Source organism: Perognathus longimembris, chromosome 4, assembly GCF_023159225.1.
Source record: "Perognathus longimembris pacificus isolate PPM17 chromosome 4, ASM2315922v1, whole genome shotgun sequence".
NCBI classification, from domain to species: domain Eukaryota; kingdom Metazoa; phylum Chordata; class Mammalia; order Rodentia; family Heteromyidae; genus Perognathus; species Perognathus longimembris.
Genome location: NC_063164.1, coordinates 79,015,914 through 79,033,323, shown reverse-complemented (window position 1 = coordinate 79,033,323; position 17,410 = coordinate 79,015,914). Strand labels below are relative to the sequence as shown.

Here is a 17,410-nt window from a genome sequence, read left to right as displayed (position 1 = left end):
CAAATCCTAATACACACAAATAAACACACACATACACATACTCTGTCTCTCACACATGCATATACACACACACAAACACACAATAAATTTGTTGAAAGCCACATGTTTTTAATGGAAGTTTGGTGGCATGATTTAAAAAAAAAATTCAATCAAATTTTCTCAGTATTGTACTAAACTCAATGCACTCTAAAAGTATCATGGCCAAGAACAAATAGAAGAAAGAAGGTGAAGAAGGTGAAGGAGAAGGAGAAGGATGAGAAGGAGAAGAAGAGAGAGAGGAAGAGGGAGAGGGAGGAGGAGGAGGAGAAGGGGGGGAGGAGGGGGAGGGGGAGGGGGAGGGGGAGGAGGAGGGGGGAGGAGGGGGAGGGAGAGGGGGAGGGGGAGGAGGAGGGGGAGGAGGAGGAGGAGGAGGAGGAGGAGGAGGAGGAAGAGGAGGAGACATTGGAAGTAGCCCACCTGGAAGTAGTCTACCTATGGTAGATGTTCCTTTTGTTTAGTCAACATGCTCCTTTAACCTTGTTAGACAAAATTAATTTTGGGACAACAGTAACAATTCCAGGCCTCCTGTGATTCCTCATGGGCAACAGAAGTTTTAGGTGGGTGGAGCTCCTAAAAGTAGCACAAAACATGGCATGTGCCAATCTAACATACTGAGGATAATTAGTTATATTCTGAAAAACTGGCACAGGGTGGGAAAACAAATGAGAGAAAAACCAAGTACTAATAATCATTTCCTTAAGGACCACCACTCATGACTCCTTTGCTTATGAAGAGCCTAATTTTCCTACTAGGATGAGACATTATCTCAGTAGTGACCAATATAATAATAAAACTACAAGTAAACTGGAAAAAATAATTCCAGGATGTTGTATTCCTTTACAAAGTTATTCTTACATCTATTTATATTAAGAAATTCAAAATCTACTGATAACATACTATATCAGATTAAGAATTGACCACATTTTTAAGTTCTACCTAACAAATTTATTCTTACTACGATCCTTCTTCTTAATCCTGTCTTATTAACTCACAGTATCCTATTATGTGTTTGCTCAGTTAACATTGGGCATTCCTAATATGAGAGTATGGTTTGAGGGTATATCCCAAGGTTTTATGTGTGTTATGGATAATAATACTCAAGCATTGACTCAAAATCTTTCATCGACCCACTTCTTAATGATATAATATTATCTTTCCACACTGTCCCACTGTGACCATAATGCACATGGATTATGAAAATCACAGCAACCACATTATTGTCAAGAAACCAGATTAATGAGAAACAAATACCAGAGCAAACAGAAACAGTAAAAAAGTAGAAAACAAGAAATAAATAATAAGTATTTTGGGAAAATAATAGAAATTACATGCTAAAGTGAACAGCAGAAGGATAAACAAATAGAAAGTAAAAGCTAAAGAAATTTTCAAGGAAATTAAAAGGAAAAGAAAGAAAAGAATACTGAATGCTCACTGATATATAAGTCTATGTAGGTTATATTGGTTTATATTGGTTTATTTGGGAAATGGGAACAAATCAAGAAAAAAATGATTAACATCTTTTTTACTCCTTAAGGAATATCTTTCACTGAAATGGCTAAATGAATTCCCAGCAGAAAAGTTGAACACAGACACATGAAATGACAGAATAATAAGGTCAAAGAAATTATTCTAAAATTTTCCAGAAAGCAAGGGTAGTTAATGACCCAAGTTAGAATAGCAGAAACCATCAGCCTTCTCAATGGCAATGTAAAAATTGACAAGATGATCAAGCATACTTTGTAAGATCGGATACAAAATTATTTCCAGTATGATTTCCATGCCCAACAAATATAACACAAGTGTAAAATAAAGATAAGTCTGGAAATTGTCTTCATAACTTTGTTTCACCAGCCTCTATCTCAGAAAGCTCTGTGAATATTTACTTAAGTAAAACAAGAGAGAAAACTGGGAAAGAACATACAGTAAGAAATAATGACATGAAAATAAGTTCCCTACATGTTGTGATGAAAAGAGAGTCAAGGAGAATGGCATCAAATCCAGACCGTAGGCTATGGACATAAGGAAGATGGTGGAAGAAGTATAGCATGTTACTAAGGGGACTTGAGACAGCTATATGTAGCTTCAGATCTTATAATATCAATTCAAAGAATATCTACACCTTAAATTAATATGGCAAAATAAAACATCTCAAGAAATACTCTTAAATCTGAGATTGTTTCTAGTGCTTGAGAATATGTGTTGGGAGTATGAAAAACTGTACATTGTGCTTAGCTATCCTTCACTTGTCCTCACTTTGTAGGTGATTTGTGTTTCTCGCACAACAGTTATCTCTATATTAATAAAGTAAATACCTTTTATTCAGTTATGCATCTTTCCCAGGAGACTTTTCATGGTGAACATGTCTTTTAGATCATCAGATGTAAAGTTTAGTCAACTTTTCTCCCTTGATACCTCTGCTGCCTGTCCAATGCCCAATAAACTGAGTGAACCCAGTTAATTTTTCGTCTGTGTTGTCTCAGGAATGCCTTCTTCCCTCCCATTCTGCACAAAACCGGTTTAGGTTAAAGTTTCATCACTTCTCATTCCTCACTGTTGCCCAGGAAACGTGAGAGCAATCTTTGTAAAATGCAAATCAGAGCATGTTGTTCAGTCTCCAATGACTTCCTCTTGCCACATCTATTATCATAGCAAAAATCCCAGCCATGATATCTACTTAGATTTTCATCATCTGCTTTGTTATTTCCCCTGAACTCTATCAGCAATTCAGAAGCTATTTTTTGTCAGCTTTCCATTTTCCAAGAGTAGATTTATTATGATATAGGATAAAGATGGAAGGAAATTCCCCAAATGCTACAAGAAGAAAAACGATAATGGAAGTGAGGAGAAGTAATGTCTCCTACATATCAGAATGAATCTAAAAGTTTTGTAAAAAAACAAAACAAAAAAAAACAAAAAAAAAACCCCTCATTTTTGCTTTTCAACTATTACAAATCAGGAATGACCTTACTCCTGGTAGGACAGAGTTGGCTTGGCCTGTACACCAGGGCTTCTTGGCCTGGTTAGCTGCTAGTCTCATTTGGAGCATCACTCTGCAGTTTGTCCAAAGCCCCATGTAAAACTTTTTTTTTTTAATGAAAGGAATAGAGCTACAATTCTTTTACGTGCCTATGCACTAGTGTTTACTTTTATCTGAAACAGATAATTTGGAGGATATGAAGGTGGAAACTAATGAAGAAGAGATCCCAGAGTCTGCTGGCAAGCTTTTATGACTTTGGACTGAGTGCTATAACCTTAAACTCTCAATTCATTGAAAGTGAAGGTCACATGGAGGAAAACCTGACAAGGAGAGATAATTCCGTTTTCAAATTGATAGGTTGGTCTCGTGGCAATGTATTGATGAGGGAGAGAATGAAAGTGTCGGAAGGAATCCATTGTCAAAACAAGAAAATGTGAGCGACTGCTTACTGGGATGCTTAGAAAATGAAAAATAGAGTTTATTCAGTGACACTAGCTCTTTCCCAATTTTCACAAGGAAGAGGAAAAGATGAAGATGCAGAAGGAGGAAAGGGGAAAAAGAAACTACTCAGGTCAATAACAATTCAGACTACAAGAACATTTTAATTATTCACATTTGTATTAAACATTTTTGTTAAACTATTCATCTTATGTTGTGGTTGTATTTTATTGGATCTGAACTATACTTCTGTGTTTGCCCATATTTTTACCTGGTTAATAGGTTAATATAAATTTGACAGAATTTATAATCTATATCCTGATATTTTCTGAACAATCCTCATATGGTTTTTATAGGGTTCTAGTGTGTCCCCCAATGCTACATCTTGTTAAATTAATCAGAAACAGTGGAAACTTACTTTGAATATGGTTTGTAGAAGTGAATCTTTTGGGAAGTAATTAGAAAAATTCATCAGATTGGAGCTCCCTTGATAGAATATTTCTGAATTTTCAAGCAGAGGCCAGAGTATATAGATAAACATGCACCTGTTTCTTTTCAAGTGATTCCCTACACTACATTGGGACATTGCCATAATTAAGGACATCTGTAGGTCTCCAAGACTAGAGACCAGCTCCAATTTCTCAGTAGAACCATATATCATGTATATATTTGCGTGAATAAATCATATGTATCAGATTATAATATATTATATATTATATGTCATATATTACTATTCACAATTAAGATTTCAGTTTTATGAGAGACTTTAAAAAGTCTCAGACTCAACAATCTTAATTGACAAAGGTGTGAAAATGATTTCATTTTGAATAAAACAAAGAAAACTAGGTATTTAAACATATGTTTTGAGAAAGACAGTTTTGGTTAACATAACTTGCATGCATTACATGATGCATGGTAATTCAGATAGCAAGAAAGAGGCAGATGATGCAAATGCTAAAAAATTGTAAATTATTCAAGTCATAAATGCTATCTATATCTAAAACCATTGCAAGATCTACAAATAATAACATCCTATGTATAAAAACTGTTTAAAAACAAACAGAGCAATAGAAGATCCAAAAATGTGATTTTTGTTGCTAATATATTTTTTCAGTCAGTTTTTCATCACTGTTACAAAATACCAGTGAGAAAGCAACCTAAGGGGGAGAAAATTTTAGTTTGACTTGTAATTTTGGAGGTTTCCAACAGTTGTTGGCTGGCTCTATTGTTAAACTTGACTTGAGGCTGAAATATCTGATATATAATACCTGCTCACTCTAAGAGAGCAAAACACAGAGAGAAAACAAGGAACCTTGTACTGATACTTTCTACTACTTTTCTTTCACCCAAGCTTTTATCTACTGGATGATGCTATCCACATTCAGAGCAGGCAGGCCCATCCCATGTGCCAGTGGTCTCAGGAAAATTTAAACTAAAGTTAAAGAATGGAGCCTGAGCCTTTTTCCTATGCATATTCATTTACACCAAACTCTACTTTGGGAGATGATATCAGATCCTAAGATTTTCCAGGACCATATATCCCCAATTTAGTTGACTTTAAATAAATAATTGACCAGGATGCATTTTCCTCATAAACTATTTTGTTGGAAGGCAACTCCTTTGTACAGATACTTAAAGGTAATACAAAAAATACTCAATATTATTGTATTTTCACTAATTTTTTCCCTTTACCTCAAAAGTTATCAGCATAATGAAACACAATATAAGAAGAATATTAACCATCACAGTTTAAATAGCAAAATAATCAAAATTCTATTAACAAAGGCATTTGTTTAAGCTATAGCCATTTAGAAAAAACCTTGAGTTATATAATTATGTACAACTTTTATAATTCAATGCTTTTAGGCTACAATAGATCTTTAGTAGTATAAGTAGATTTATTAGATAGACAATATTCTAACACCAATAAGATTATTGGAATTGAATTGATTTTCAATGGAATTATATTTTGGAGCAATTTTTTTTCTTACAATAGACATAAAAAATCAAGGACAATAAGGTGAACCAGAAATAATTCTGTTTATTTGGCTGATTTTATTTTCACAAGAGTTGAAATCAGGGCTTTTGTCAGCTAAGCAGTCACTGAACTATATCTCTAGGCTACACCTAAATGTTTCAAAACAACTTTTGAGTTTGTACAATAGTTATACAAATAATATTAGTGGTAAGTTAGAAACTGCTAAGATTGAAACTTGGAAACAACTTTTTGTTTCTTTCCTTTATTTTTGGCAGTCCTGGTGTTTGAAGTCTAAGGCTAGCACTTTGCCACTTGGGTCACAGCTCAACTCTTGGAGGTTTTTTGGAAATATGAGTCTCTTAAACTTTTCTTCCTGCGCTGGCCTTATACTATGATTCTCAGATCCTCCTGCGTAGCTAGGATTAAAAGAATTAATCACCAGTGCCCAGCAAATTTGTTTTCTTAAAGACAGTTTTTAACTCATAATCTGCATTATTTTAATGTAGAAATAGTGAGGACATTTTATTAGAATATTTCTCATACTTCTACTGGTTAAATAATAGAATAAATGTTGCATATTTACAGATAGTAGTCACTCAAAACAGTATTTGTTTTTTGTCTTGTGTTTTTTACACTGTTGTCAGGAAAGCTCCTTGAAATATATATCATTTCTATGCTGACCAAATACAATGATTTTTGTCTATTTTTCTCATCTTAACTAGATTTTTTTGTAGTGAATTCTGATTATGAGAAATCCACTCAAAGTAGGGGAATTCTTAGTAAATGTGATGAATGATTTGGAGGCATAGTCACTATTAAATATATATTAAATGTAAATATATGGCATCATTCCAAGATATTTGTTATGAATTAATGATACATTATCTACAGTATAAGAGCAGACAACAGAATTACCTTTCTGTTTCTTTTGAGAAATTTTTTAGGCTCTAATTAAAATTTAGATGTAATTGTATTTTAATAGTACACCCTTGAGTTTAAAACTGCCAGTTGTATTCCAGAAATTTACCATAAAAAGTTCCAGAAATAAACACCTCACACCTTTTTAATTATGTACTATTCAAACTACTCCACACTGTATTCACTCTTTGCCCATTATTCACTTCAGTAGTCATTTTGACCATCAGAATAACTGATATAGCTTTCACAGAACTTGTGATCCAGTACCATTATTTTATTTAATTATGACCTCAAAGCACAAGAGTAGTGCCTGCCAAATGGGCATAAAGTACTTCATATAGTGAAGATGTAAAATTTCTCCACTTAACAAGGAAAATAATACAACTATAGAACATTTGTTGCTAAGACCTATTAAGAACAAATCTGTCCATGAAGTTGAGAAGGAAAAAATATTTTTGCTAGTTGTGCTTTTGCACTGTAGCTGAAAAAGTTAGAGTCATAGTGTATATGAGGGACAAGTCAGTTACACCGTTTCATCCCAACAGAAGCATTGTGCCATCTCACATCATGACTGAGAAGGTGCGTTAATACAGAAAGTAATTTTGAGAAATATCACATTCACATGACTTTGATTACAGTATTTTAATGGTTCAATATTGACAGTATCTATTGTTATTCTCCCTGTGTAGCTAATTGGTAAATTAAATGTTATCACATATATCCATGCATGGATCAAATGGACTCCCTATGATTTCAGGCACCATTGGAAGTTTTGGCACATCCTCCAAGGATAAGACAGAACAATTATAATCCAGCCATCTACTGCCATTGTAGGATATTCTTTCATTCCCAACCTCTATGTCTCTTTACATTCAAAGACATAGAAAAACATATTGCAATCATCTCTTAACTCTGAAAAAGTTTTTAATTTTGAACATCTTCTTTCTTCTTTTTCCTAAAAATGGTTACAAAAAAATGTTTTAAAAATCACTAGCTTACAAAAGGGAATCATTACTTAAATCTCTTAAAAATGATAATCTGGCTTCATTATTCCATTTATTTTAATGAGAACATTTTCTGATCACATTATAATCTGCTTACAAAAATAGTGCTATTTTTAGCTAAATAATTAGCATTAAGAAGAGCAACCTTTTGGAAAACAGCCTTTAAAGGTGACAAAAATTGCTAGGAAAATGTCATATATAGTCCTTTAGAGACTTTTCATAGTACTTTTAATGTAAATTTTGATGGGCCCTAACTTTTCATTAATGTTAGCTTGAGTACTTAGAGAGGACAACTATGTACTGTACTTAGTGCTAGACAAATTGCCTGGATAATACTTCATGTATTACTGTTACTTTAATGAATAATATATAGCAATTAGAAGACCAATGGCATAGAAAATTTTAGGTGGATGTATTTTAAGTTCCTTGAGCTAAATGACATTCCAAAAGCGTACCTCAAAGTAACATCTCTTTTTGAACACTACAATTTAAAAGATGCATCACTTGAAATATGTAGTGTAATTATAGTGCATTTAAAATACAGTGAATTGGGCTGGGGATATAGCCTAGTGGCAAGAGTGCCTGCCTCGGATACACGAGGCCCTAGGTTCGATTCCCCAGCACCACATATACAGAAAACAGCCAGAAGCGGCACTGTGGCTCAAGTGGCAGAGTGCTAGCCTTGAGCGGTAAGAAGCCAGGGACAGTGCTCAGGCCCTGAGTCCGAGGCCCAGGACTGGCCAAAAAATAAAAAATAAAAAAAAAATAAAATAAAATAAAATACAGTGAATTGCATATAGCATGTTATAGATGTAATGCAGTATGGATGTAACAATTGAATCACTGGATCTTATGCAGAAAAGTAGTTGCAAACAATATTTAAGTAACTAAAGTACTTTTAAAATTTATTTAATAAGTTTATTTTTGAGCCTTTTGTAATGTGTGTTTTCTTAGAACATACTGTCTAAACAATATTATAAAAAATCCCAGATAATTGCGCAAATGGTCATACATACGTCTAAGAAAATTAAGTTTTCTACTTATTGAGATAGTCAATAACTGTAATTATTTTTCTCTAATCTGTTATAAAGACTTAAATTAAAAAAAGTATTCACAAGCATTGCCTTCGCTGAGATTGCTTTCCAAAAAATGACATGTCATAAATAGATGATTGCAAAAAACTGGTGTCTAGACATTATTCTATCCCCAAAAGTCCATCTTGTTCTGATATATATCAGATGATTTTAGTTGGGGAAACACCATTATAAATCATTCAAGTTTTAAATTTTATTTTAGAACATTTGAAAAGAAAACAAGGTAAAAATATTTCAAAGTCAATTTTAATTCATTATAATTGATTACTTTCACTGCTTGTTTTTATGTTCTATAATTTTTTATAAAACTATATAAAAGCTTGCAATAATAGTATTCACTGATTTTTTTCTTCTTCCCATTTAAATTAAAATTATTAATGACAGCACTTAGTATAGGAAATAAGCAAAATAAATGGAGAACTAATTTCAACATAATTAAGAATTCCATATATATGAAAATCACAAGCACAATCAAGATTCATTATACTTGTAACCTGACTTATGGAATTGTAAACTCTTGTACAACTATTAATATTTCATGTGAAAATGTAGGTTTCTGCTTTATCTCAACCTATATAATACTCTATTTTATTTCATTAGAATAATATCAATACTGAAAAAACCTGATGGATCAGAATGTTTTTAAAAAATATAAAAGACTCAAAGTGGGTGCAAGTCACATACCTGTGAATTTTTTAAAGAAGAAAAAACTGATTTGGGCTATAGCAATGATGTTTAAAACTATGGTCAGCTTATTTGTATTTCTTCTTCTTCTTCTTATTTTTTGTTTGGTGCTGGGGGCTAGAATTAAGAGGCTAATAAATGCTAAGCATGTGCTCTATCACTGAACTACAGTCCAACCCAGATGTTCATTTCTTATTAACCTTAATTTTATGGTAATCGTTGTCCACACTAATTGTACAAGTTAATGGAACTCAGTGTAATATTGCTAAATATATATGTGTCATGCTACTTTCAGACAATCATTTTCCATACATCTGTATAAGGGAGAGAATAATCCATATACAAAAAAATAGTATCACATCATGCTGTCACCCAGGCTTGCATTTCCAATTCTCTATCATATGGTCTCTCTCTGTGTGTATGGTCTCTCTCATCTGTATGATGACCTCTATCTTTGAGAGTTTTGTCTAATTTTCACAAACATATATTTATAGTATGTGTTAAGATAAATGTCATGACATCCTTATTTAAAATTGTAGTTTTCTGGCCCTTAAGATCTAACCCAAACCTGTACTTCTTATTCTTAGGCTTGACTTATTTCTAGTGGTTTCATTTCCTATCTGACCACTCTCATTCCTCTTGATTGTCTGCTTAATTGTCTGGAAATTTTTTACTTGTATGATATCTTACTGTGCACTTGGTACTTAAATAATATCATACTCAATACTGACACTTTATAAGTCCACAAATCAACAAATGGGTTAAAATTCACATATATCTGGGGCTGGGGATATAGCCTACTGGCAAGAGTGCCTGCCTCGGATACACGAGGCCCTAGGTTCGATTCCCCAGCACCACATATACAGAAAACAGCCAGAAGCGGCGCAAAACGGCCAGAAGCAGCTCTGTGGCTCAAGTGGCGGAGTGCTAGCCTTGAGCGGGAAGAAGCCAGGGACAGTGCTCAGGCCCTGAGTCCAAGGCCCAGGACTGGCCAAAAAAAAAAAAATTCACATATATCTGACTATTCACAGTATGGTAAGGGCAACATATAAGTGTTAAAAAAAAAAAAGCAAAAAATCCTGCCTCCTTTTCATTAAATTACATATCAAAAAAATAAGACAACAATAGCACATTATTTTTCCTTCCTTTTCTGGTACATTTTATTGTGAAAGAAAATTTTATACTATCAGTTGTGTTTAGAAACACCGTAGGTTCACTTTTATTTTTTACAGTCTCTGTTTTGGCATAAAAATGCATAAAAATGGCTCTTTGTTTCTAACAGCAAAATCCACAGCTGTGACTGGCCAATTAGGGTTAGAGAGTGCAGATTTCTCAACCCAGAGTTATTCTGTGCTTTAAAATATGGTGACGCCTGTCCTTTTTTCAGTCCACCAGAGAATAGTCACAATCCCCTCTGTACTACAAGATGTTACCACCCAAAATATTTGAAGACATTTCTAAATATCGTTTGATAGCAAAATGAATTGTGATTGACAATCACTGGTTTGATGAGAAAAAACTGTATTTTGGAGTTAGACAGAAACTCAACTTTGACCTCACAGTACCTCCTGTCTGCAGAAGTAATACTGCAGTCACATTATCTCCATTGCATGGTTACTGGGTCTGCTAGCAATAATGTGTGCAAATTGTATAGAACAGAGACAACCCTCCCTAAATAATAGGTACTAAGATAAATTGTGCATTATACTGGTTAAAAATACCTGATTGAAGTAATGCACCCATATGATGAAAATTGATGCTGTATAGGATTATTTTTTAAATTTCTGAATCTAGTTATTTGTGACTAAAGCTATATTTAGGGAGTCAATCCATACTTAGACTTGGCTCTGGTACAGACCAATTTGTATCTGCTGGTGCCCAGCCCCATTCTTATATTGAATCCCTAACCATTGTGATGATGTTTGTAGATGGACTCTTTAGGAGGTGAGTAGTTTGCAATGAGATCATGAATGCAAGGTCCTCATATATGAGGAACACAGCAGTCAGTTCACAGACAAGGGATAGAGCCTTGATCAGGAATCATATCAACCTAGGCCATGATTTTGGACTTTGCAACCTCCAGAATTCTGAAAATAAATTTAACTTGATTAAGATCCATTAACCAATGTACTGTATCTTTTGTCTGCTTCCTGTCATGTACATGTCTTGCATTTATTGGTAGCCTTTCCATCATTTTAGCTGTTCATTTAAAATGATATGTAGAAGAGTTTATGATTTATGTTTGTTTATCAGATTTTTGCTATTGTAGGCACTATGGTAAATTGTGTTTTTTGCATACTTCTCAGCACATATAACATATCTACAGAACAAATTCATAAAAGAAATATGGTGTTTTAATCCTTAGTATCAGAAATCTGAGAGACTGCTCCACTATTTAATTGTTCAAAGCTACAGAGCTTTGAACAATTAATTTAGTCATGCCAAGCTTCAGCTAGGACCTCTGAATTAATCAGTGTTAATGACTCTGCTTTCAGGGAATTGCTGTGAGAATTAAATGAGTTAAGATTTGTAAATTAAATACCAAAATATTTCACTTCTTAGACTATCAATTATTGTTATTAAAGGGAATAATGCTGTTAGGTACAACTGTGAGATACCTCTAAGAGTTGGAAACACTGTTGCAATTGTAAAGTCTTTGTTTTGACTTGAACACTTTCATTCTGCATAGGTTTGGTTAGTTATGTTTACTTTCATTAAGCTGTTTATTTGCAATAAACACAGTCTAAAATATTTTTTCATATACATGCATCTACAATTCTATGAGTGTGTATATATATATGTATATACAATTACATGCATGTATGACATTTAACAAGCTATATTAACAAATATAACCTGCTACTAATTTTTCTCATTTTACATTTTAGTATCTGTTTCAGTAAAATATGAACCAATTCATTGTTTTATTTTTTCAAATGTCCCATTAGTTATTGAAACCTGTTAAGTATGAATACCTTTGTATGTGTCATGATTGAAGAATATGTGAAATAAAATGTTATTACAAACTATGGAGAAAGGAAATTTCCTTCTGTGATAAGATAAAATAATCTATTCCAGTACTGAGGGTATACAGCTCAGTATCTGACATATTGCCCACATGGATTTGAGCTTCTAGATTCAATTCTCACAGCAGAACAAAAGTGAAAGCAAACATTTATTACATTATGAAAACATAAATAGTGTCATAGAGGAAAACAACAAAGCACAACATAGCTGGAGTAACCATAGGATTATGGTGGAATTAAGGAAATCAGGAAGAGAAACTGCTTTGATGTAGGGAGCCAACAGCTATGATTATCTCAAGGGCGTGCAACATCATGGCTTAGGGAGCCAACAACAAAGTTCATCCTATCTCAAGGGTGTGCAAGGTCATGGCTTAGGGAACTGACAACAAAATTCATCCTGACCTCTGGCTATGTTGTTATCTCAAGGACGTTCAAGGACATGGCTTACTTGAAGGACAGCACTAATCCAGAGATGTTTTATTATGTCCACTAGAGTCTATTTTATGTAAACCATTCAACCTTATCTTGTTTTACTGCCTTTTGTTACCAACTTCAGGGCCTTCTTGTTTTCTTAAACTTTAGTTAATCCTATGCCACTCCCTGTTTCCTAAACTGTATATAAGCTGGAAGTTAAGAATAAACTGGGCTGCAGTCTTGAGTTACAGTCTTGAGCTTCAGACCTACAGAACCCCATCCTTTGTCTTTTGTCTCTTGTCTTGTGTCTTTCTTTTTCTTTAATCCTCGCCCCCTCAATCAGGATTCCCTTTTGTTGCCAGCTGGCTCCGGCACTTTGGAATTGAGAATTCAGTTTCCTTGTGTTCATTAAGCCATATTGCAGTGGTTGTCAGTGGAAATGTTCATTTCTTTAGGTATATCAGGGACATTTGTAGAAATTTGATAAAAATGGAATTTTACGCTTCCATTAAAAAGAATGGCATATGATATGGAACAACTTGGAAAAGTCATATTAAGTGAAATAAGGGAAGGTAGGAGACAAACAAGGGAGGAGGTAATAAGTATAATAAGAAAGTACTCAGTACCTTACCTATGTAACTGTAACCCCTCTGTATATCACCTTAACAATAAAAGTAAATTTAAAAAGGTGAAATAAGCCAGATCCAGTGAAACACAGAATTCATGGTTTCCTTCATTACTATAATTACTGTAATTACTATATGTCTGGGATAGTCCTAGCAGAGGATATCAATATCTTGATAGACATGTACATAAGATCATATAAAATTATGCTAATAGAAATCAACTCCAAGATATGGAAACAACATGCTTTTCTTTTGCTTTTTTTAGTGTACTGTTTGCCAGCCTGAGCACTGTCCTTGGCTTCTTTTTGCTCAAGACTAGCACTCTGCCACTTGAACCACAGCACCACTTATGTCTTTTACTTTATATGTGGTGCTGAAAAATCGAACTCAGGGTTTCATGTATACTATGAAAGCACTTTAACCTAGGCCATTTTCCAAGCACCTATATATTTATCTTAAAGGCCTATTAAAAAATAAGTATCAGAACCTGATGCTTAATCCTCTTTATATCCAAATACAAAGTTTGTTCTACATGGATTTAAAAAATACTAATATTTCTAGAATGAAAACTTATCATTTTTTGTTTACAATGTAACAAATATTTTTATTACCTCAGAAAACTCAAAACATCAGCATCAATTGCATTTGTTTTATTGGATTCTTGGTGAATTATACCAGAATCAGCCTGTATTTTACGTCACTATCAGTGATACTTTATATATGAGCAAAAGTTATTTCTTCATATATTGTGAGGGTAATTTGTATATTAATTCTTATTTTAAATTGTCTCACCTTAATTTCCAGTTATATTATAGCAAGTTATATTATACCATATGTATGGGTACAATACGTGTATATATGCATGTGTATATGTATATGTGCCTATATGTATATATAATACACATGTAGGTACACATGTGACATATGTATTGTACATATATGTATCACATTATGCACATGTGTATATACGGGAATTGACTAGAGTCAATCTTGAAAATTCTTATTTATTCAAATAATCCTCAAGGATTATTGGAATATGGAATATTGGAATATTGGAATATGGCCCAGTGATAAAGTGCTCGCCTCGTATACATGAAGCCCTGGGATCTATTCCTCAGCACCACATATACAGAAAAAGCCGGAAGTGGCGCTGTGGCTCAAGTGGTAGAGTGCTGGCCTTGAGCAAAAAGAAGCCAGAGACAGTGTGCAGGCCCTGAGTTGAAGCCCCAGGACTGGCAAAAAACAAATAATCCTTAAATGTGCCATTTTCAACTATTCATAGTTCTCAAAGGAGGAATTTAAAAGAACAGTGAAAACATTTTTACCTAAGTAGCATCTTTCACTATGCTACTTTCCTGTGTTTTGCCTTTTCTAGACTGAAAACATTGCCTCTCCTTTATGTCAATTGCTATGCTATTCATTATTTATTGCCATACTCCAACCCAGTCTCTATGGAGATCTCTTCAAGAGCTATCTGTAATTATCATTTGCTTTTTTTTTTTTTGCTATTTAAAATAGAATTTTTCTAGGAATCCCAGCCTGACCTAGAACTAGAGTGGTTTCTGCTTAAGCCTCTAGAGAGTCAGACTTACAGAAGTTTGACACCATTCATCTTGTTTTCTTTATTTCCTCTTTCAGTGCTAAGGATGAAGCTCAGGATTGTACAGGCTAGGCAAGCACTCTACCACTGATCCACATGCCAGTCCTCACTTTCATCTCATGTAATGACCTGCATGCAGCAACCTCACACGTTTATCAACTTTTTCACCAAATTACATGAGCTGTGGTGACCCCGCCACAATCTTAAAATTTCTTATCCTCTCATGATTCTTAATCCCTAACTAAGTGTGATTAATACGGCTCCTTTGGATAGTAGCTTAAAAACATGTTATGCCTTTCAGACAATAGATATCGACACTTACTTTAAACAAAATCAAATGCAGAAGTCCTGCTTATTACTTTGATTCCTTAAAACTGTTACCAACTCAGCTGAATTGGCTGTGTTAGGATAAACATTTCGGTAATATTGTCAGATCTCTGAGGTCACAATTTGTAACCCATAGAAGTTAAAATATTGTTAGCATTTCCCTAATCTCAGGTCCTTAGCTCCTCCCATTAGACCCCAGACCCACCTATACCTAATGAGCCACTCCTACTCACTACCTAACTACTTCCCCTTTACTGGCAGAGAGAAGCTGCCACCTGGATAAGGTGCAGGCGCCATGTAGCTTCCTCTCCCTTGGGAAATATGGCCCCACTAATAAACCTCCTTATGAACCTTCTTCTCCTGTCTGTGATTATCTCCCCACAGTCATCTGGGATGGCCGATACCTATGCTTCATTGGTGTCGAACCCAAGATAGGCATCCCAGTGGATTTGCTCCCCCATTTCTGGGGAGTCCAAGCTGTCCCAGGGACCTATTCTGCTGTCCTAAGCCCATCTAGAGGACCACTGAGGTAACTTCTCCTGACTGACTGCTCTACATCCATCCACCATGACAATCTACAAATTTGGCCTCTTACAAGGCCAATTGAAAAAAAGAATTAAGTGCTCCCCAAAGCTTGTGCACAACTGTCTGTATGTCTGTCTATTGGTAAAACATGTAAAAACTGGCATCATGGTTTCAAAATTACTTGCTTTTGACTACTATTTTAACTTACTTTTAAGTCTCGTGTTAAACTGATCTTTGCAGCCTGTGGGTGGACTCAAGGTGAACAGCCTGGAGGCAATCCTGACTCTTATCACCATACTCCAAGCCAAAAGAAAAAAAAAAAAAACCCAGGTTTTAAATCCAAACTGATAATTTTTGGGTGCAAGCTAATGTGTCTAAGAAAAACTCCAAAAGTTCTAATATGCAGTATGTAGTACAAATACAAAGATGTAAAACAAGTGTGTTATTCTTTATGTCTATGTATGCTAAAAGTCAAGTGAACATCTGATTTTGACAATTCTTTGGTATAGACTAAGATTTTGCTTCTCCATTTTTCTCTCCTGTGCTCTCATAAACTCTTTAAGATCAAGGGACCAGAGTCATTTTGGAACGAGTGTGCAAATGTGGCTGCTAACCTCGATTTTCCTGATCCAGGATTGATGTTTTGATTTATAGGATGCAGGTCGACATGTGTGCTAGCTGCATGGACTGTGACGTTCCGTGGCTACAGGAAGCTGCCTCCACAGTCTGATCCAAAACTGCCAGGTTTCACTACTGGTGATTCCTTATTCTCTCTCTCTCTCTTGCATGGAAAACTGCTCAGGGAATCTAGGAGTCCTGTGAAGATTCTGACAGGCCCAGAGTGCTCCTGTCTTGGCTCTGCCACCTGTCCCCCCCCAAGATTAGAGTTGGGTTTATAGCAGGCCTATCATGACAGTTGCAACCAAGACTTACTCCAAGGTTGAAAGCATCAGAATTGTGTTTGGTGGCCACAGGGTTACATTGGGGAAGCATTGGTGTCTTCCCCCTCCATGTCTCAGAAACTGTCTTGGCTGCTGCAGAGAGCAGACTTGGTTGGCCTTTGGTCTGTGTGGATTTTGTGACTAGGAAGATGGTTAAAGACCCAAGCCTTCTAAAATCTGTTTTAAGTTGCCACCCTGCTTAAACCAGTAGGGCACCAGCCTACAAAAGCCATAGTACTCAGAGTAAGCAACCAGGGAATACTGGGAGATTTCAAATGTCTTCAACCAGTATTGTGTAGAAATTTGCAAGCAATCCAGCAGAAGGTGTGACAATCTATCCAGGGGACTCTGAGATGCCACTACAGCCTCACCCAGATCCAACTTATTTCAACTGCCTGCCTCCATCACACATGACTAACAAAGCCTGCTGAATCCGGATGGAAGACAGCCACTTCAGATCCACTGAAGCTGAGACTTTTACATTGTCCCAACCCTTTGCCCTCTTGATTGTTATTCTTTTGTGCTCTCTTCTACCTGAAATGATTTGATTTGATGGCATATGTATCTCATTCAGTCTGCTGTTCTCTAAGTATTACAGCAGAACTCTGGCAAGTATTTGTTGGTCAGTTCTCAACAAGTTACAGGTAAGTTCTACTCCTATTGTTCTCCTGTTGCTTTAATTGGAAATAAAAAGGGCTTTATGTCTAAGACTCCTTGGATTGCAGTTAAAAGCAGCCCAGGAAGAAGAAATATATATATATATATATATATATATGTGTGTGTGTGTGTGTACATATATATACATGTATATATATGTGT

At 35.0% G+C, this 17,410-nt stretch overlaps 1 protein-coding gene across 1 annotated transcript in view; it reads right to left on the bottom strand.

The window, feature by feature from the left end:
• Lrp1b (LDL receptor related protein 1B) overlaps positions 1–17,410 on the bottom strand; it is a 1,711,024-nt gene that overhangs the window by 468,464 nt on the left and 1,225,150 nt on the right. The gene's annotated exons all lie outside the window — the stretch shown is intronic.